General features: G+C 34.3%; 1 pseudogene; it reads left to right on the top strand.

Moving 5' to 3' along the window:
• Nucleotides 1–6,365: 6,365 nt before the first annotated feature.
• LOC111887042 (basic form of pathogenesis-related protein 1-like) lies at nt 6,366–6,853 on the top strand (annotated as a pseudogene).
• The last annotated feature ends 15,468 nt before the right edge of the window (nt 6,854–22,321 follow it).

A 22,321-nucleotide genomic window follows, 5' to 3' on the forward strand; every position in this document is an offset into this window, starting at 1 on the left:
ACCACAAGGTATGGTAACCACTTCTATGTGACTTTTACTGATGAGTATAGTAGATATGGGTATATTTACCTAATCAAGCATAAGTCAGAAACCTTTGAAAAGTTTAAAGAGTTTAAGCAAGAAGTAGAGAATCAATTGGGCAGGAAGATAAAGATGTTGCAATCCAATCATGGAGGAGAGTATCTTAGTATCGAGTTCCTTGAATATCTTAAGGAATGTGGAATTGTTTCACAATTTACGCCACCTAGAACACAATAGCTCAATGATGTGGCTGAGAGGCACAATAGAACCTTGCTAGACATGGTTCGTTCCATGATGATTCGAGCTTTGTTACCTATCTCATTCTGGGGGTATGTCTTACAGACTGCCACCCATATCCTTAATCTAGTCCCTACCAAAATGGTTTCCAAAACACCTCACGAGATGTGGACTGGGAAAATTCCCACATTAGATCACATCAATGTTTTGGGTTGCAAGGCTTTTGTGAGAAAAGAAACTCACAACAAGCTCGAACCTCGGAGTGAGCAATGTATTTTCAACGGCTACCCACAGAAATCCTTTGGGTATCTCTTCTATAGACCGAGTGACAATGTTGTATTTGTTGCGAGGAGAGGAGTATTTCTGAGAGAGAACTTATAGGTCAAGGAAACAGTGGGAGGCAAATTGACCTTGAAGAGCTTCAAGAGTCAAGCGGTGAAGGAACCTTAAACACTAGCAATCAACCTGAGGAGGAAACTCCAGTTGATCCAATTGATGATTCCTTACCACTGAGGCGTTCGATTAGAGTTAGAAATACACATGAGCTTTATGGTTTCCATATTACTATTGAAGGTGATACATTTATTCGTGATATCACACTGGTAAAATTTGGATTAACCTAACAACTACAAGGAAGCCATGGCAGGCCTCGAGTCTACAAAATGGAAAGAAGCTATGGACAACGAGATTCAGTCCATGTATGAAAAACAAGTTTGGAACTTGGTTGACAATGTACCGGGTCAAAAGACGGTCAGATGCAACTGGATCTTCAAGAAGAAGACCGACATGGATGGGAATGTACACACATATAAGGCACAACTAGTTGCGATGGGCTTTACTCAAACTCCAGGAGTTGACTATGATGAGACCTTCTCACTAGTAGTGAAGATTAAATCTATAAGGGATATGTTGGCCATTGTTGCATTTCATGATTATGAAATATGGCAAATGGATGTCAAAACCGCTTTCCTTAATGGAAAGTTGGCTGACAATGTTTACATGAGTCAGCCAGAGGGTTTTTTTCAATGCAAAATACCCTAATAGAGTGTTCAAGCTTGAGAAACCCATTTATGGATTGAAATAAGCATCTCGTAGATGGAATCTTTGTTTTGATGAGAAAGTCAAAGAGTTTGGATTTTCGAGAAGCGAGGATGAGTCCTGTGTATATGTCAAAGCTAGTGGGAGTATAGTTAGCTTTCTGGTATTGTATGTAGATGACATACTACTCATAGGAAATTACATCCCAATACTATAAATAGAACACTCCATAGACAAAAATTAGTTCCCACTTCTCTTAGAGATAAATATATTATTCTCTTAAATCACCCTCTTGCATATTGGTGTTTGTGAACCACTAGAGGCATCACACTTGAGGTGCTCAAGCTTTGAAGGCTCAAGAACTACAAGTCCTTCAAAAGGTATGTCATCTATCTAGATGTTTTATTCAATTGGAAATTTGTATGCTAGTTAGGCCAATACTTTGGAAAAATTGAAAATATGCATGTACAATAGAGATAACATAAATCCAAAGCTTTTAGGGTTGCATGTGCACCATAGAAGTGTTATAGTGCTCAAAACCAAACATATATTTGGTTAACAAATTAATCCACTACACTTAAATACACATGGTGATACAAATCACCAATAAAACTCACCCATTTAAATGTAATATTTATTAACTTAAAATCAAAACAGAACAAGAACAAATTGATGCATAAATGAAATGTCTTGACGAATGAATTTCACATTAGCATATTATTCGTTCCAAATATTTGAAAATCAGGGTGTAACTAAGGATTGAACCCTTTCTATTCATAGTAAATACATGAAGATACTGAACACAAAAATTTACATTCTTATAAGTTCTAACTTGACATTATATTTTACTAGCTTGTGTCCCATCCTTCATTAAGCATATCAAAGCCAAGTCCTATCTTCTTCAATAATCTAAACTCCATGCTTATGTAGGTAGTTCTTTTGTTCTTGCACCTACAAACATATTTTTTAAAGAAATATTAAGATATAAAATTCTAACCTCCTTAATTTGCAAACTAAACACATACCTTGGTATCATGATAATAATGTGTTCCAATCTTCAATTATCAAGTTTTCCACATTGAATTCAACATCTAGTATTACATTAGATGATAATGGGTATCTTAATATAAATTTTTTTAGTTAGACTTTAAACTTATCCGTACAGCCACCTTGTGCACAAGATATCTTGCTAACCCTTTGGTTAGATGGTCAACCAAATTCAAATGAGTTCTGTATTAACTCCACCAATATCATACCAATCATGACGAGCTAACGAATCATGCTATGTATAACACTTAAATGTCTGGACTTCTCGTTGTAGAATTGACTATAAGCCTTAGCCAAGGTTGCATCACTATCACATCTGATTGAAATGGTAGATGTTGGTTTGGACCATAATGGAATTTTCTAAATCAAATTCCTTAGCCACTCATTATCTTTACCAATAGCAAACAATACTATAAACTCAAACTCCATGGTTAAGTTAGTAATGCAATTATGTTTCTTGGATGCCTAAGAAACGACACCTCTTCTAATAAGAAACACCCAACCACTACTAGAGGAGTGATCCTCTATGTTGTTAATCCAGTTGGCATCTGAATAACCTTCTAACAAAGAAGGATATCCATTATAAGTTAAACTATAATCCATAGTATCTTTCAAATACTAGAATACTCTACTTACAGTTTTCCAATGATGTGGACCAGGATTACTAGTATACATATTAATCCTTCCTACAACATATGCTATATCAGACCTAATACTAATCATGACATACATTAGACAACAAATAACCCTTGAGTATTCAAGTTGAGACGCTGAAAATCCTTTATTAGGTAGAAGCTTAAGATTAAGATCTATAAGAGTGCTAATAGCAGAACAATTTTGAAAGATAAACTTCTTCAATATCTTCTCAATATAATGAGATCAAGAAATTGAAATCTCATTGTTACATTGTTTAATTATTATTCCGAGAATTACCTCAGCCTTAAACAGCCAGGGGCTCTGCCCCTCACACCTTTCCAGGGGCTGCCACCCCTTGGACCCCGCTTCTAGGAGCACTACCCCCGAACTTCCGTTCGTTCAGGGGCTTCGCCCCTAAATGACATTCTACTTTGAATCATGAACAAACTTAAACAAGTGTGCACTTCACATCTGCTTACTTGTTTAATATTTGTTAAGATTATATTTGGTCAACAAATTAATCCATTACACTTAAATACACATTGGACATACAAATCACCATCAAAAGATGCATAAGGCATGTATGTGTTTCAAAATATTTAGACAATTACATTATCTACGGTAAAATGGATCTCAAAGAGGCTAATCTTGATGGTATTTTAACTATGCTCCATAAATCGAAGTTTTGTTTAAGTTTATGAGGTTTTAATCATCAGTTTAGTTACAATTTATATAATTAGAACTTGGATTTGAGTGATAAAAAGGTTGAATTAGAATAGTGTGAAGAATTGAAGCGATTCCAACTGAAATTAAAAAAAAAATCACATAAAATGGTATAGTGAAAATCGTAGAATGTGCAATTTTAAGAGAAAACTGTAATAAAGTCCTTACATATTGGTCTCATAATTGATTTAGTCATTATATCTTTTTTTATTCAACTAAGTCCCAAAAACTTGTAATCGTATTTAACTTAACCATTTTCCCGGGTTAAAAAGTCATCCAACTTTCAAAAATTACATTTATGGCCCAGATTTCTAATTTTATTCCAAATTTGGTCCAAAATTTACACTTTTGACCCTGATCTTAAATTTTGCTACAAATATAGTTAAAATTTACCCTTTTGGCCGAAATTTTAGAATTTTGTTATGAATTCTTCTTAAATTTAGTTTTTTATACAACTTTTGTTCACAAAATTTTGTTTCCAATATGTTTTTTTGTTTATAAAATCATATTTATACAAAAAAACATATTTTCACATAAAAAATCTTATATTTTCTATATAAAAGCTTTTTTTTTTAAATATGTATACAAAATACCTATTTATAAAAATAGATATTTATTAAGTACATAAATATATACAAATCCGCTTTTATAAAAAAATGTATACATACATGTATTTTACAATATATATATATATATATATATATATATATATATATATATATATATATATATATATACATACATATATATATATATATATATATATATATATATATATATATATATATATATATATATATATATACAAACACCTATTTTATTATAAGTACATCTGTATGCCAACACATATTTATAAAAAATATATACAAACACATATTTCACAGTAAACATGTACATTTCTTTTGTAATAACATATTTATATGCACCCCAAATAAGTGTTTGTATACATTTCTTTTGTAAAACATATTTTTGTATATTTTTTTTTATAAACAACTGTTTTATAATAAATGCATTTGAATTCAAACACGTTTATATATAAAAAATTATTCAAACACGTTTTTATAAAAGAAATGTATAGAAACACGATTTTATAAAAAAAAAATATAGATACATAGTGGTGAAGGGAAGCCTAATTACTAGTAGCAAAAAGAGAAAGATGAAGGGCTTCGCTCCCAAGTTAATGAATCAAGAAATTGATGAAAGGTTGGAAGATCCTGCCTAGGGGGAGAAGCCTCAATGGGATACATTTACAGAGAGAAACAGAGATGCCACTGCTACCAAAGGTGCACTCCGAGAAAGCTATACTGCCTGAGGAATCATCCCATTTTCTCATATGAAGTCTATCAGCGGCGCTATTTACTATTCTTTCTAGTTCTGACTTGGGAAGCTGATCTCGATCTTAGGAGAAGCGTGACGATCATTCAAAAGGCGAAGGATCGGACAAAAGAAGGCGGTGACGACGGCTCGGGTGGATAGGATGGGATTCTGACCTCCACACCTGGACGGCGTATACAAAAATGTTTTTTTAAAAAGTTTTTATATAAAAAATATAAGATTTTTTATGTGAAAATATGTTTTTTGTATTTTTTTTATAAATATGATTTTATAAAGGAAAAACATATTTAAAACAAAATTTTGAGAAAAAAAGTTGTAAAACAAAACTAAAGTTAGGATGAATTTATTACAAAATTTTAAAATTTGGGCCGAAAGGGTAAATTTTTGACCAAATTTGTAATATAAATTATGAAATCTGGGCCAAAAGTGTCAATTTTGTACCAAATTTGTAATAAATTTTGAAATCTGGGCTAAAAATCTAATTTTTGAAAGTTGGATGACCTGTTGACCGGGTAAAAAGGTTAAATTGAATACGATTACTGGTTTTTGGTACTTAATTGAATAAAAAAAGTTATAATGACTAAATCGATTATAAGATCAATATGTAAGAACTTTATTATACTTTTCACAATTTTAGTGAACGGATTTTAGTGAACGGGCAGAACTTATCAATTCAAGTTTGGGAGAGAACCTTTTCATTTCACATATATATGGGTTTCAAGCTTAACATGTTGTTTCCAAATTTTAGCAAAGAAAAAAAAAAGGAAAAGCAGATAAATAAAAAAATGAAAGAAAAATATAATAGCATTTCGTATTTCCGAGTGATATAGAAATGAAAATATAATAAACATTTTATTCATTTCTCTCCAGATACTTCAAAATCGAGAGAAAAGTTAGTAGGAAAAGATTTCATTCTACTTCTAATTTTTTTTCTTAAAAAAACTGTGGAACACCAATTAAGGGATACAGTTCATTATTTTCTTACGTTAATGGGACAAATTGATCATTTTAATATAATTTTTTAAGAAATAAATTTAAAGTCAAATCTACTTACCTTGTTTATGAAAAAAAAGAAATAAATGTAAAAATTAATGCGTAATATTCGAAAAATGAAACCGTTTCAAGATTAATTCAAATTATGAAGGTTTGTCATAACATATAATGAAACTTATCTTGGCAATCTTATCTATATATACATATAAGTATCATCTATTACCGTAATATACTATAAATAAATGAGATTAATTTTTTTCCATACCTTCCTATAAGTACCAAAATCTTATAACTGTCCTTCACATTATGCTCCAGGCCTCCAAGACACCATTACTATGAAGCTAATTACAATCAAATCGCTATCCATGGTTCTTTTCATCATCCCATCCTTAGCACATCTCTCGTTAGCCTTAAGGAGGGACTTCCTTATTCCTCAAAACGAAGCTCGGGCCGAAGTTGGGGTGCACCCCTCATATGGAACAAAACTTTGGTACACTATGCCCGTGGGTATGCATACCAAAGAATTGGGGATTGTAGTTTGCAACACTCAGAAGGACCTTTTGGTGAAAACCTAGCTATAGGTTATGGTGATCAGTTCAATGCAACTGCAGCTGATGCTGTTGACATGTGGGTTGGGGAGAAACAATACTATGATTATGAATCAAATTCTTGTTTTGGCGATGAATGTCTTCACTATACACAAGTGGTATGGCGTGATTCTGTTCATGTTGGTTGTGCTAAAGTTATATGCTATAATGATTGGTGGTTTGCTATATGCAACTATGATCCTCCAGGGAATTATGATGGCCAACGACCTTATTGAAAATAATAACGTCGGATAAATTTATATGTATCGATGTCATTATCTAAAATGTTTGCTTTATTCGATAAGGGCATTCATACATATAAATATACTATTTAATGTGATCTTGTGCTTAGGAATGGTGTAGAATGATTAATTGTACCTTCACCTAAATGCACTATTTAATGTGATCTAAGTATTAATGTGCTTTTTAATGTGACATTTTCTCTTTAATTTTCACATTAATATTTTTTTTCCATAATCTTGGTACTTGATACTATTTTTTTTGAGCGGCCATATATAAAAACAAAAAACACTGACCCAAGGGGAGATGGACCGGAAAACTCTTGTTTAGTGAGATGCTAATAAAACTCATGAATTGTTATATATTTATGCAACACAATGTTAGAAACAGTGAGCAACCTCTACTTTATCCTTTAGCCCTCAAGCTCTTAGGCTACGGTGAGTGGGACTCGACACCACCCGACAATCATGACATGGACTCGGGAAAACTACGCCCTGAGCTCGGCATACCGAGCTCGGAAGGGGTACTCAACACCTCATCGTTGAGTCTCTTTCTTCTTCATCTCTTCTTTTCTCTTTTCTTCTCCCCACTCGACATCCCACCAACCTATTGATGGTAGAGGTGAAATTTCATCTTCTGAATATAGGTTAATTGAATCGCCTCCCGAAATGCCTTTCTGGATATTCCTCAATGTCCCGGCTATTCACAGAACGTGAGAAGCAGATGATTAATCATCTGCTTCCAGCCCTCTCTCATTCCAAGCTTCTTCTCCCGGTTCTTCCTTGATGGAGCTGATGTGGAGTTCGGCAAGTGTTGCACGACTCCCTTCATCCATAGGTCAAGTCCTTGGAAGTTTAGCTTATTGACCAATAGAACTATTAACAGTTGACTTTAGTTAACTAACACAAACCTCTCTAAGTTAAACACAAATAATAGGGACATTCAATCATGATTTAGATTGCATTACAAGGTATATTTCCAACATATACACTTTGCACTTAGTCTAAATAATCTATGATTTTCAGATGTATATCTAAGTTTTTATTGCACCTTTTTTATTACACTACAAGAAATATGATCAAAATCGGCAACGACTTTAACGGGAACACCAAGTCGGGTGCTTCTGCATCTGATGTTGCTGCTACAACATTGCACATCTGGCATACCACATCCCGATCGGTGTGATCCAATTAAAAGCGATCCAAGACGTGAATCTTTTGGATCAGTCCAATGACATTCCTTTGTTCTCAAAAAATTCCTCCTAGTTTTTCCGGGGTTCTAGCATAGATAGATATTCAACAAATTACTCCTAGTTTTTCTAGGGTTCTAATGGTGAGGGATATTCAAGAGATATATTATGGCCAACTAGAAGATATCAACGAGTTGTATTATTCATGTGGATATTCGACCGTAATCTTTTGGCATAAGTGGTTCGATACTCAAAGGGGATTCATATGTAATAATATTATCACAAATATTGTCACCAATACTAGAAAACAACGCTTTTAATAAAATGCATTGTGTGTCATAAATGGGTACAAGTGACACGCAAGTGCATTTCATTAAATCCCCTGACATAAAGGAGGACGTCTCACATTTACTACACGCGTTCCATATCATTAAAGCCGCTATCATAAACAAGGACCACATATATTTTTGTGTATCATAAATTGAAATGTTTTAATACACACACACACAAATATATATATATATATATATATATATATATATATATATATATATATATATATATTAAATTTACTAATTTTAAAATTAAATAACACATTTGAAGTCTCATAATACAAACAAAAATACTATTAATAAGAAATATAATTCATTGCACAAAATATAATATGTTAAATGGAAATATCATTCAAATGGTAAACAAATGTAAGAAATTGCTAATTATGCACAATATTTACTATAGAAAAACAAAACAACACATTAAAAGGAAAAAATGAGGAAGTTCTCATTTTGAAGGTCAAAATGATAGCTTTAATGCGTCCATCTTAACCAATGTTGACTCTTTTTCTACAAGCTCCTTGTATTTGGGGACATAAACTAACTTGTGTAGTAAAGAGTAAATTATGTTTCTTTTTCCAGGTCAAATCAATTAAAGTATGCCACTATTTCTTGCATTTTAACTAAAAAGACCTAAATATATGAAATAATGAGTTACTGCAACTTATTTATGGTAAAGGAGGCTTAAATGCAAGAAATAGCAAAGTACATTGCTATTCCTGAAATTGGGGACATAAAATGACTTGTGTAGTAAAAAAACTGAATTATCTTTTTTTTTTTCAAATCATATCATTTAAAGTATGTTGTTATTTCTTTCATTTTAACCAAAAAAAGCCTAAATGCATGAAATAACAACTTAGTTCTACTTATTTCAAAGGATGCTTAAGTGTAAGAAATAACAAAGTACATTGTTATTTCCTACACTTGGGGACATAAAATGAGTTGTGTAGTCAAAATAGTAAATTATGTTTTTTCGAGTCAAATTAGTTACAATATAATTATTTTTGGTCTATGGGTAGAGCTAAACTTTTTGCAATTTTGGTCTAAAAACAGTGGTTACACCTTTATTCTAAAAAAAAACTATTGATTTCCTGAAAAATGTTGATTATAAGTAGAGCTAGTTGAATGAGGTGTCAACTACCTTGCAAGATTAAGTCGATCAGTCAAAAAATTAAACTTTTTAACAAATATGTTCCATAAGAATTAACTTATAACTTTTGTGGAGGTTTCCCATGTTCTTTGAAGCATTTCATTGAATCGTATAGATCTAGACAATGTAAGAGTATGGGTATTCCTCGCTTCATCCTACATGTAAACAAATTTAAAAAATGATTATAATATAAAAAAGCAAAACAACAAAACAACAACATATCAAAGGAACATATCAGTAAATCAAAGGAACAATAGATGTGTAATACCATATTTTCACTTTATGGTAGAATTCAATATAAACATTTGTTTATAAAATTCGAAGTAGAAATATACTAATTTTTAGACACAATAATCATCATAAACATGTAGTAGATGTCAATACGATTTCCATAGACATAAAGAACGCCCAAATCTGAGTTCATATGAGGAACTTATGCTTGTCTAAAATTCGAGTTCAACCCAACATAGCTAGGTGTGTCATAAAAAGTGAATTTTAGATCGGTTGCTATTTAGTTAAAGCACTATAAATAAGAGTTGAATATCTCGTAAAAACGAACTCATCGATATAAAGGATGTCAAGAATGGAGTTCGTATGAAGAACTTATGAATTTCACAAGAATTCTAATAGTCTCAACCAGTCTAAATACTAATTAGAAATAGAGAAATAATTAGTTGTTGAGATCTAAAGGAAATGTATAGTGCTCGTTGAGACGATTCCGAGGATATAAAAAACATAAAAAACGAAGCTCGTATGCATAATTTATGGCTTTACAAATATTGAAAAAAAGTACCTACGATATGATGACATGGTAGCATGAAAGCACGCCACATGGAAGCACTAGAGACCAGTTCTTTCTGACAATATGGCACTAACCAAAGAACAACACATGGCGCCATGAAAGCTCGACACATGGCATTACTGATTAGCGGCAAGTAGCCCAAAGAAGAAACGAGTGTGTGTTGCAAGCTACCTAGAGCCAACTCTCAAGGGTACAATGCGCCTTCAACGTCGTCGCAACGCGCCCCCCCCCCCCCCCCCCCAACAACCTATTCATAGATCTCAAATGCTCTGTTCTTCCTCATACCTTTCAAAATCAAAATTTTCTCTCTAGAGAGCCTTTCTCCCTCTATATTTTTGAATTTTTGGAGTCCTAAAGTATTCATAATAAGCCTCTGAGGCGGTAGTGTGCTAGGCAGAAAGAAGTGCTCCGTATCAGGGTTCTTCCCGAGACTTTCTAAGTTTTCGCTAGAAATTTTTGTATGTTAAGCTGAATATACTACGTTTTAAGTGTACCGTTTATATATATATATATATATATATATATATATATATATATATATATATATATATATATATATATATATATATATATATATATGTTCATAGTTGTTATCATGAATCTACATCTAAGATTAATCAGTGATTTCAGTTATAATACTAACTGATGTACTTATGGGAATGATGTCTAGGTTAGATTTAGTGAGGTGTTTAAAGTGGGATCTCCAAATAGTATACTCTGTATACCAAACAGAACCTACCTCCAATAGGATCTTACATGGTTATTCCTTATTTGATAGTACTTAAGGTATTCATTGGTATTATTGAAAGATCTAGCCTTCATTATAGGATTGTCGAAGAGATTAATATATTATATTATTAGACGTTGATACTTATTAGGCGTGTTGCTCGCCAGTTGGATTACCCAAATAGCTGTCAATCATCTAAGAAATCATCCATGTGAGTTTTCTCACTATACCTTATATTGTAATATGCATGCAATTAGGTTGTGATATGTTATGACACTTTTTACGGTATTTCTTGTAATTACTATGTGCTTATATTTTGATATGATATGTTAAGGGTTGAAGCGTTCTCGCTTTGTACGGAAGGCCAAGATGCATGCATTTAAGATTTGTGTTGATTGCCTAAGGGGTAAGTTGATGGAAACGACAACTTAAGCATTGTGAACCTAGATACTCACAAGGGGTGAATTGATACACCAACCTCGATATTTACAAAAGCAAGATGTGGCAATAGTGACTTAGGCGTTGTGAGCCTAGATACTCAATATATGTATGTATGTGTATTGTGATATATGGTATTTTGGGAAACTCACTAAGATTCGTTCTTACCTAGTTGATTACAAATGTTTTCAGGTATTTCTTTAGTTCGTGAAAAGGTAAAGGCTTGATTATACATATGCGCATCGACTACATGTATTCTGCATAATTTAATTATACTCTGATTTAAACGAAATAATGAAAATGAAAATTTATCATGAAAAATCGGGATGTTACAAGTTGATATCAGAGCCTTGGTTTGAGAGAATTGGATGAACACTCATTTGATTCCAGACTAAAACTGAGGATATTAATATCTTAACAAATATTTTAAAGAAAAAGAAATTTATTCAAAAGAAAAAGAATATGGTGTGTATTGTCAGTTGAAACTTAAAAGAGAAAGTGATTTCCAAATATCCATAATTGTTATATTTGTTGTTGTATGAACTGTTAGAAATACATGCTAGTTTGTAGGCTAGGGATCCTTTCAGGAATTTAATGTTAGAATTACCTGATACTTAAGATTCCTTATGTCCTAGTGATTCAGAAATATCTATAATTGTTAGATTCATTGTTTTATATTGCTTGATTTGTCATTATTTCTTAGTCTCGTATCACTCCAACCATTGTAGTGTTAGATCTTTCAGTCGAAGGACAGTTCAATTTTAGCAGCATGTAATTGTATTTGTTTGATAATTAGTTAATATTGGTAGAAGTTCTTCCTCGGCTGATAGCAAGGTAAAGTGGAGGGAATTCTAGAAGGAGATTCTAGGAAGTATAATATGTGCTTGTTATGGAATATATTCATGTGGTAGGGCATCAATAAAGATGCAAAATCCTAGTGGAGTCTAGGAAGATCTGTTGTATGTACTTTGGGGCACATATGTATTTGTTTAGCAATCATTGTGTGTAGTGTTAAATAGTGACTTGGAAACTTTGGGACAATTATTGGGACGAGTATAAGTAGGTATGAAAGGTAGTCTATACCATCCGAAGCACAGGACCCATACTTGGATCAGGGAAAGTTACAAAGTTACTAAGGCAGTAGTAATTGGGTAGATAGTGTGGATAGCACTATAAAATCATTTTGCGTCATTACCTGTTGTATGGTGATGTCTAGGAGAGTTCCTTAAAGTTCGGGCCCATGTTGCATAAAAGATCGAGTTCGAATAAAGTAGATTTGCATAAGAGAGTTGGTTCTGAGAACCTTGTTCGGCATAGTGCCAAGTTTAGTCATTTAAGAAGAAAATGATTAAGGTGATCGACATAAGGACGAAAGTCATCATTGGGGATGAATAACTAGCAACTAGAGTTTCTACCCGCTATGACATGATTGTGTGTCAACCTCCCATAATCAAGGAGGAAGAATCAGATTGCTAGTATGAGAAGGATAATATAACTGGAAGATGTCTTCTATGTTGGTGTTTGTCTCGTGGAGGAAATGTTTAGTTATTTAGGGGCCTTTTGTAGCAAAAAGGTTATGGGGTAATGAGTTATGTTTAAAATAATTGAATGTTGACTACACGTCATGAAGCATATAACTTTGGTATTGTCCTTGATGATGCATCACTATATGATTGGATGGCCGCTGAAATCTCATACACTTTACTAAAAGAATTGTCCGGTAACATTCAACGAATCACTGATAGGTTGATTGTCAAATTCAAGGATTAGATTATAGCTATTTGAACAGCTGATGAATTTATTAGGACAAATAAGGAAAGAGAACATGGTTTAGGAACACAAATGGGAAAGTGAAAATAGACGCCAAACCCAACTATTTCAACAACAATCGAGAAGCTCGATGCTGTTATGCCAAGCACTAGAGGCATCCAAAGGCCGGTGCATCACAAGAGTAAATACGGTAAGTGCGGAAAAAAGGGACATAAACGTCAAAAATGCACATTAGAGGTGGATTTATGCCATCATTGTCTTCATCATGTTCATATTATGTTCAATTACACACACCTAGCAATAGGAATGATTTAGACCCCAACACTTGCAGATTTACAGGAAGCTAAGGGAAACTTTTTGGCCCCGACACTTGAAGTTATGCATTCATTAGGAAGGGACCCTATGGATGAAAAGACAATTGTTTTTCTTCCTATTAAAGAAGAGTAAACCAACGCTCATAGAAGCTTTTGATATATTTTGAAATTTGTAATTTGGTTCGGTTTCTGTTCTAGTGTACTAGTAATTATCTGTATGATTCTAAAGTTATCTTCTACTTTTAGTGATCTTGATTGTAAGAAGAATACTTGTGGTAGACACAACCGATAATACTGCATTGAGAATGTCAAAGTAATTATATATAATAGTCATGAGTTTCTTCAAAGTCAAAAGAAGCTACAAATCACACAGGAAAAAGCGAGCCTGAACTTTGGTCAGTTATGAGTAGCAAAGTGGGGGAGAATCGACCCATAAAGTGAAAGTGTGAAGAGTAGTTTGACATTCAGTTTCTATGTTAAAGTTCCAAATAATTTGGACTTAAGTAGGTGGAGGTGATGTGTTTCGGTTTCATCATAAGGGGTCAAAGAAGAAGAGAGTCTTCTACCAGAATGCCCACGTGCTATAGGTACTTCTCAAGGAAAGGTTGACCTTTCCTCCCAAGCGTCTGGTAGGATTTAGGAATTAGCCAAATTTTCGGCTACATCTCAGATAACCAAGAGAGCACTATAGATTTGTCCCTCCACGAATGAGAGATTTATCATCATAGCATAGGAGCTCCTAGCCAACGAATTCAATAGGTCTCATAATTTCAAATAATGTGTTTGAGTTGTTTACGATTCTCAAACTTCGTACCTAACACAAGCTTTTGTTTCTTCAAGTGTACTTCATTGAAAGTATTTGGCAAATCGACATTAACAATTTCATCTTCTAGTTCATTTTCAACCATCTTGTAACACTCGCTCCTGTTTAATTATTTTGTAATAGGGTTAATAAATAATATCAAATAGTTATATAATTAAAGACAAATTTTGTTGGTTTGGCAAGTGAATTAAATAAATAAAAGTCTCTCTCTCTCTCTCTCTATATATATATATATATATATATATATATATACAAGTGAATTAATTAAATAAAAGTCTCTCTCTCTCTCTCTCTCTCTATATATATATATATATATATATATATATATATATATATATATATATATATATATATATATATATATATGGGTTAAATTAACAACAACAACAACAACAATTATAATAAACAAATCGATAAAATAAATCTAATTGTTTGAAACAAAATAAAATGTTAAGTTTATGGTCCAAGTGCTATTTTGCAAAATGTTGATCTATTGGAAAATTTTGGTTTAGCGGTAAAAGGTGTCAATATGATAAATTTTGGAGGAGTAGTTTTGCCAATTCCTATAACAGGTGTCTTCTTATACCTATAACCCATCGCAACGAGACCATACGCCTTTTGGAAGGTTTGTATCGATCGGGTACACTTCAAGTATAAGGAACGAAAGTAAATTTAATCGAAGAAAATAAAGAACAAAATGTAAATAACATAGGAAGTTCTCCAAATTTTTCTGTCACCAAGAAATGGTTTCATCTTCACGAAGAAGATGGTTCGTCGCCAAGACGATTACGACATCAAGCCGTGTTAACATTCTGGTTTCACCCTAATGTTCAATATATAGTAATCTATACAAGTTTATCCCTTGATTGAATGCATTGTATCTTATCTATACTAAGAACTGATATTCTTAACAAAGATATGGGATCTGCTATATATTCTATAATTATCTATATCATTACCTAATGTACAAAAGACTACATAGAATAACTATATTAAGCATTGATGCTGATAGGCTTCATATGCTGGTGATGCTGGTATGGTAGACGTTGATGCTAACAGATAGCGTGTAGGAGGGTTTTACTCAACAAATTATAATGTGTGACCTTACAATCTCCCCTACCTGATGATGTAGAAACTAATGTTCAATGAATGCTTTTAGCTCAAGCTCCCCATGTGAGTAAAATTGAAATTTTTATGCTCTTCAGCTTTTAAGTTCTTCAGCTTTTCATGATTCCCCCCCCCCCCTCCCCTAAGAAGATGACTTTTAATTTATGATTGTCAATAAGTGGAGGCAGTATGTATAAGTCGCAACATACAACGGACAGGTGACAAGCTGAGAATTTTGATGTCCGCTTGATTTTCTAGGACGGCCCCCACCCCTTTGATTGATAACATTGAGGAGTTTCTTTAGATTTAGCTAGGTCCCCCCTGTTTGACATCAACAGAAAAATAAAACTGGAGGAGAAGACCAGAGTATTAGAGTTGCAACATGCAGTCTAGGAAGATTGTGATGTCTACTAATAGTATGGGCTTAAACTACCATTCATTGACATAATACTGGGAGATCTCATCAACATCTCGTTTCATAAGTTAACTCATTAATCACTTTTATTAGAAGAAAAAGGGCAAGAGTGGTATGTTGAGTGTTGTACATTACTATATGAAATGTAGCCATCACCAAAGAATGTTGAAGTTTTATGAATGTATGACTAATACTGCAAAATCCCGATGTTAAGGTAATTATAAATTAATCCCTATAATTCTATTTATGCCAATTTGGTCCCTAAGTCCGAAGAGAAAGTGCCTTGAAGCCCTAGTGGCATTTTTGTAATTTTGGCAGGATAAGTATGTCAAACATATATTTGTGTACACTACATGTACTAGGGCACACCCTATTACGCTGGGAGTACACTTATGTACATGGGGCGTACTAGCTAAAGAAGGAAACACTAAAATGTGGGGTTTAGGTGGTATTTAAGAAACATTAAGCCTCATTTCCATTCTCATTTCCAACCTCCATCAGCATATTTGTGTTCTCTTGAAAACCTTAGCCACTTTTGAGCTCTTGGAAGGTTTAGTGTGTTCCAAAGGAAGAAGAAGGTGGTGGTGAAGCTTGGAAGCTTAAAGCAAGCTTGGATCTAGGGGTTTTGCATTCTTCTCCATCAATAGAAGGTATAAAGTTCACACCTTGATGACTTATTTGCTAGATCTGGGTCTTGGGTGTTTTTATGTTACTTTTTGGTCCCAAATGTCTCATCTTGTGCATGGTTTGTTCTGGTCGATTTGGGTTGTCCTTTCAGACCTTAGGAGGGGTCCTAAGCCATAAAAACGAGGTCCTATTTGGTAGTTTTGCTTCATGCATCTTGTAGAAGATCTTAATGGATTAAGACCTTGTTTTAAGCACTTTTTCGAATTATAAAGTTATAAAGTTGGAATCTTTATGACTCTAGTGTGAATTTGGACCTTCAATCAGAAATATAGACTTATATGCTTAATCCATTAAGCACATATTGGAGTTTGGAGGCTGCGATGGTACGCCCCACATACTCGGTTAACCACCCCGATGAGTACTAAACTGCGAGGCTTCACGTACGCCATGCATACCTCCGGAGTACGCCCCGTGTACTCACACTAGTCAGCCTTGTTGAGTTGACTCGGTTGGGTTGAATCAGTTAACTTAGTGGTTTGACCAGTTGAATTTGACCAAGTTCGACCTTGAGGTTATCGTGGGTATTTTGGAGTTTTGCTGGAATTAGTCACTTGGTGGAAATAGGTGTCGGTTAGAGAACTAAGATTCGGAGTCAGACCTCATCAGTTCTATTCAGTTTGCGAGGTGAGTTTTCATCATTGTACTTTTGGGTGAAAGGCACCATGGCTGACCCTTTAGATTGTTATCCTTATTTATCGCATGATTATATGTGGTAGTGATATGTTAGATATGTATCCTGGTAAGTAAGACGATACTATGCTTAATGATCTGTTAGATATGTATGACTGTCTGTATATGCTTGCTATGGTTTCATATGGTATATGATGATATGTGATGGTATGTGGGTTGAGGCGGTCCTGCTTTGTGCTGAAGGCCAACAGACCCAGGGCATCCCAGATAGACTGCAGGCCAGAAGGGTGTACCAGTCAGGCCGAAGGCCCGAAGAACGTTCCAGATAGGTTGAGGGCCCGGGGAGTCGTACAAGTCATGTTGAAGGTTTTTGTCACACCCCTAAACCAGAATGGCGGAAACATTCGGGGGTGGATGACTTCACGTAGTATCACAACTATTGAATATTGTAAAGAAAGTAACACAACCATCACATATATAATGAAAACGTATGTTGTTGCGTTATACATAATAGCAAAAGAATATTACAATGAGATGATAAATGTTCAATAATAAAACATCTTTAGTGTTCCTTCTCCAAAAGCTGGTGGTTACCTGTATTACTGATTCCCTGAGAAATACAAGTGGTTTCGAAAAAGTGTCAACAATTAAGTTGGTGAGTTCATAAGTGTTTTGCATTGAAAAGTATGTGCTTTCTTTTGATAGTAAATCGATGAAAGAGGTTTTCAGAAAATCCAATATTTTCTATAAATGATTTGAAAAGTTCCCTGTGTTGGAGTGTGTTTGTGTTTTCCATACTTGAATAACAGTGATAAAATTTGCGTTAACGATAAAATGGAAAACTGAAATGCATATATGAATCTCGTAAATCAAACTTGTTTTTATACTTTTATGTGAGTTTTATAACCATGCTATTGACACTGATGGCCTGTAACAACGTTCTTCAGGCGTTGGAATTGTTATGACATTTGTCACCCCAGGCCTGCCGGCCTAGCTGTAGCTAACAGCTTAGGTGTGGGATTGTCAATCCTGTATAGATCTATACACAAGTATCACGCTCCCCCTACAAGGGATTATGGTATATAATACAGGACTTAATAATGCATACTCGAACGTACGTGAAGCTGTCTCACATTACTTGGTATAAACAGATTTACGATAATAAAGACTTTACTTCTTTTGAAAGCATTTCATTTGTCGAGATGTATATGTAAAATGTATGAATCACTTGAATACTACACTCATTATAGTTTCTCAAAAGTATTTCCCATTTGGTAATAACAACTTGGTGATATAATAGCCCTTTAAACATAAGGTTGTTTTTGTATCAAAACTTTATAAGAACGATATTATAAAAATGATACTTTGATTTGTAATGTACTTGTATTCCCCCCCCCCCCCCCCCTAAAACATGAAAAGAATTGAAAAGTAGGGGTATGAACTCACTCGTTAAGTTTGAAGAGAGAGGCTAGGTTTGAGCAGAACTTCGATCGTGGATGGTTGCGTCGTCGGGCTCTTCGGGGGTCTCTGCAGCGTAAATCTTTCGTCGGGGGCTCGAGTGCGGAAACCAAGGTCGTCGGGAGTGGTCTCTGGGGCTTAGAAGTATGGGAGAATGACTGATGAATTGTGAAGGTGTGCCAAAGTTCGAAGCTCATGCCATCAATTTATAGTGCTGGAAAACCCCGTACGCGGCGCGTACTTCCGGAGTACGCGGGGCGTAACATGGCGTCATGGCTTACGACTCGGGTCTAGCTAGCGTAGCTTGGGCGGGTCGATGGGACTTCTGGGTCTAGTACGCGGGGCGTACTCCCAGAGTACGCGGGGCGTAATCCCTGTTTCCGACTTCTAAATTCCGTAACTTTTGCGTACCAGTTCCGTTTTTTGTGTTCTTTATATCCACGCGTAGGTGAGATTATGCTCTATAACTTTCATTTAGACTTCGTCGGCTAGTTTTGAATTTATTTTTAATGATATATTTTTAATAGGCCGGGCCTCCTAAAGTTCGTTTAAAAATTCATAGGTTCTTTATTCGACTTCGGTTTTCGTTTGTCTTTTTATTGTTTTATTAACATTGAGGACATCTTCAACTTCCGTTTAGGTGGCGATATCTAAATAACACTCGATCTTCAATCCGAGGTTTTAGCCCTCTACTACTGTTACGAAACTTTGAAAATTCGTAACTTCTTCATACGAGGTCCAATTTGGGCGATCTTTTTATGCACGCTCACCTTTCAACGAGATCTACGACTTTCATTTAGATACTTAAGGCAAGAATGTATTATATTGAGATTTTACCTTTTTACGTCGAATAATATTTTAACGTCGTGTCATAAATATACGGGTGGTTATACTTTCTTCAATATAACCCGGTTTTGAGCGTTCTTTATGTTTTTGGAAACCTTGGCATGATATCAAATATTTGAGGCATCCCAACTTAGATACTTGAACACTTTATTTTCGAGGTTAATTCCGTTGTATTTGGCTTTCGAGTGTTACAATGCTTTTGTAAAATATAGGGTTGTCACAGTTTTGTGAGCATACCATATAGGCTGTAGGCCAGTGGGGCGTTCCAGTTAGATTGAAGGCCCTGTTTGCATGTTGTTTACTGTTGTTATTATTATGTGTTGTGTTGGTAATTTGGCGGAACTCAGTAAGTGTTGGCTTACAGTTTTGGGTTATGTTTCAGGTACTTCAAATGATCGTGGGATGGCGAAGGTGTGACCGTACACACCCTCATGTTTTGGACGTATGATTTTGGCAAACTCTAGTATAGAACATGTTTTGAAAACTATGGTGTAAACAATTTGTGATTTTGGGTTGGTTTTAAAAAATTTAAATTTTCATGATTTTTTTACATGTTACAAATATAGTGAATCACTAACTTCTTAATAGAAGAATTGTTGGGAATGAGTGGGTAGGTGCATGTAATACATCACCGACAATGATCTACCCATCAACATAGATTTTTTGAATCCTCATATGTGTCTGGTATCATATGCTGATTCTTAAATTCTAAAATAGAAAATACGGAGAAAGTGGATTTTTTTTGTTAGCTAAGGTAAAATCAGCATAAATCATTAACACATGTAATCCATCAACAAGAAATGGTTTAATTTTTTCTTCATAGAGTTTTAGTTGCAGTCTAGAATCAAAGTTTCTTCGTTAACTCATAAAGGTACCATGTCATACGTCAGACTAGAAGGTTAGGTACATGAATAACCCTGTGTCATATAAGGACCATACAAGTATCTCTTGTGTTGATGAATGTGCAATATATGTAAGCCATTCGGTTATGCTCAATGTTTTAACAGAACATGATACTTGATGCATACGAAAAGGATGCTTCCACGGATAAGGTTAGGTAAGATGGTTAGCTTAAAATAAACCACCAAAATCTTTCTGTAAATTTTTTATTTGGACTAGGCAATCTCACTTAGAAACTTTAGACAATGCTAGATAATCAGCGTGAGGGGTGACTCAATGTTCTCGCATATGGTCTCGTCGATGAGAAAGTTTAGTCACATACATTAGCATGCTTCTAGGGACGATGATTTATCAAAAATTCCGTACTAGCCTTAGAATTGCCACCGTTAGATCCCTTTTATAATGGCACGAAATAATAAGTAAGAATAAAACAAAAGAGGCAGTCAAACAAGAAAATAGTCTAAACAATGAAATATGTGCAACTTTTTTAGAAAGGTGATAAAGAACTGTTCAATCAAATCTTTTGAATCGAATGGTCATAAATGTACTACCATTTTCTGAGATATCTACCCCAAGAATTATGGTTATAAAAGAGAACACACATGAGGATAAACTCATCAATACACAATACATCTCACTATAAATCAAGAGTGATGAAGCCATTTTATCATTGAAGATTTGCAGATAGTTTCCAAGCTTCATATTCATCAAGAGCAAGAGAAGAGAAGAGAAAAAAACAATCTTTATAACCAACAAGTTAACTCATTCAATTCCATGAAACCATCATGTCCTTAAGATCAACATGAGGGATTTCAAGGTTTTATCGGATTATGAGTCAATAGTTGAAAACAAGACTTAATGCATTGATGATTGCTCCTTGCATTCATACAATGAGTGGAGAAGAAAGAGAGCATTAACAAGAATACGAGGACATGATGCCACTCTTTTTTTCAACACAAAGACTATTAAGATCTTTCAAGATGACTCCGGTTCTCACAAACTCTAAAGAAAGGAGATGCAAATATATCTTAGATATGCCTGAAAGATATATAAAGGAGAGAAAATAATACTTGTAAATACTTGAAAACAAGACTTACTGCATTGATGGTTACTCCTCCTGCGGTGCTTTTGTGATCAATGCCATATCCACCGAAAGATCATTTTCACAGCGAGAAGATGAGAGTCCTTAGGATTGGCTAGATAAGGAGCACACAATATAGTAGCAAACATAATGCCAGGGCGACTGGTATTAAGATAGAGCAGAGATCCTATCATTCCTCGAAACAATATTGCATTCACATCAACGCCAATAGATGCCGATAAGGACATTAGAGTCTTTTTCGGCTTCAAATTAGAGAACCCATACTTCTTCACCATATCTATAATATATTTAGCTTGGAAAACAAAAATACCAGCAGTTAGTTGTTGGACCTATAAACCCAAAAAAGAAAGTAAGTTCACCCATCATGCTCATCTCAAACTTCCTTTCCTTGATCTTAGCGAATTCGGAACTTAGTTTCTCATCGGTGGATCCAAAGATGATATCATCAACATACACTTGAGCCAGAATAATGTGAGATCCTGAAAGTTAGATGAATAAGGTGTTGTCAATGTTTCCTCGATTGTATCCACTTGTAAGAAGATAGCTTTCCAGTGTGTCATACCAAGCTCTAAGTGTCAGCTTTAAACCATAGACAGCTTTACCAAGACGATACATTTGATTTGGAAATTCTTCTGTTTGAAACCATGGCGGTTGTTTTAGAAATACTTCTTCTTGAAGATATCCATGTAAGAAGGTAGTGTTGACGTCCATTTGATAGACTTTGAAGTTCTTAAAGGACGCAAAAGCAAGAAAGAGGTGAATTGGTTCAAGTCT

Source organism: Lactuca sativa, chromosome 5, assembly GCF_002870075.4.
Source record: "Lactuca sativa cultivar Salinas chromosome 5, Lsat_Salinas_v11, whole genome shotgun sequence".
In the NCBI taxonomy this organism is placed as follows: Eukaryota; Viridiplantae; Streptophyta; class Magnoliopsida; order Asterales; family Asteraceae; genus Lactuca; species Lactuca sativa.